This window comes from Numida meleagris, unplaced genomic scaffold, assembly GCF_002078875.1.
Source record: "Numida meleagris isolate 19003 breed g44 Domestic line unplaced genomic scaffold, NumMel1.0 unplaced_Scaffold180, whole genome shotgun sequence".
In the NCBI taxonomy this organism is placed as follows: domain Eukaryota; kingdom Metazoa; phylum Chordata; class Aves; order Galliformes; family Numididae; genus Numida; species Numida meleagris.
In genome coordinates, this window is record NW_018363597.1 from 1 (window position 1) to 1,574 (window position 1,574).

Sequence of the window (1,574 nt, forward strand, 5' to 3'; positions counted from 1 at the left end):
TTCTCTGCCTCGTGGCAGGAGGAAGCCGGAGAGCTCTCGTGGCACAAAGCTCGGGGCTGTAGGAATCAAGGCTGCCTCTAAGATGGTGCTTGAAAACAACATGAGAGACAAGGTCAAATGCAAAATGTCACCACTTCCCATAGAGCACGTCGCACAGCCGTAGGCACACCGGGGAAGACTGACACACCAGGACCCCAAGTCCTTCTCCGCAGGGCCCACGGCTCGTTCTGCTTTGGGTAAAGCCTGCTGCCTTAACCCCAAACCACTCCCAGCCCACAAACTAATCCAGCTGCTTTGCCTGAAAGGGCTCCATGGCCACGCACGGGATCCCTGCTGCTGGTACTTCTCTCGGGGAAAGATCCTCCCCTCTCAGAGCAACAGCCAAGAGCTGCAAGGCTGAAGAAGCCTCCAGTCCCCATGGATGTGCCTGCTTGCAAACACAACGGCTGCCTGCTCTTCAGCACGGTGATGCTCACCCCCCAAAACCCTCACCCACCACACGCCTTTCCTTACACTCACCACTGTCACAAGTGTCTGCAGCCCTGGGCACTGCGTTTCCAGTCAAAGTTAACATCTAGCTCAGCCACCCCTTCTGTGTTAGTACTTGGCCTGATGATAACTTTCAGGTATCTTATGGGATAGCTGAGACAAAAAGGAAATGTCTTTTCGCCGTGGTTTGATTCTAGGCCTGGGACTGCTCAAAACCTTTCCCTGCTGGCCTCGCCCTGCTCCCACCTGAGCACGCGGAGCCTTACCATCCACTTCCACCACCAAAGGTTACAGGCCAGTCGCCAACGCTGCTAACAACTCCTGCCTCAAGGGCAACAGCTCTGCAGCCATCCTTCCCATCTGAGTCCAGGAAACACATTGACAGCACACTTTTTCTGACCTACGCCATTATCAGTAGCGTTTTGGGTGGCAGAAAGACACCGCAAATCATTCGTCAGATACATTCTGCCACATCTCCCGTGAAAAACGCCATTTGTCAAACAGCTGTGTTTCTCAAGCACATCTAGAGACGATAAGCATACGGCAAGTCGCAAGGAGAGGCTCTTGTTCTAAACCTTTCCATAGAGAAAAGTGTTTCTATCCACTTTTCCTGACAACAGAAACATGGTAGCAGCTTTCAAAGCCCATCCGCCAGAGAGGAGGCAGACAACGCATACACCAAGGAGCGAGCACATCCCCTCCGCCATCACTGGAGCCCACAGCTCACCTGCAGATCTCTGTGCATTCCTGGTGTTTTACGCTGAGGCCGCCTTGCTACAGCTTCACGGGGGTCACAGAAGACCTGCAGGCCCTCTTGCTCCTTCATTCATGAGCTTCACCGTCTGCCCTCCTGAAAAAAAAAACAAGCACTAAGAACAAGAGCAAAGCCCATTGCATTCCACCTGGCCTGGTCCAAGCCCTAGTCCTACCCGACATACCCTGCTATGTAGTCTGCTCCCCAAAGCCTGCCTGGACATCAGCACACAAGCAGTTCCTCAGATCAAATTCAAAGGTGGCACCAAGCCTCCCCCAGAAGCTCTTGGCAGTCAGCTCACTCATCGGGTTTCACTTTCTCCTCACCTAAA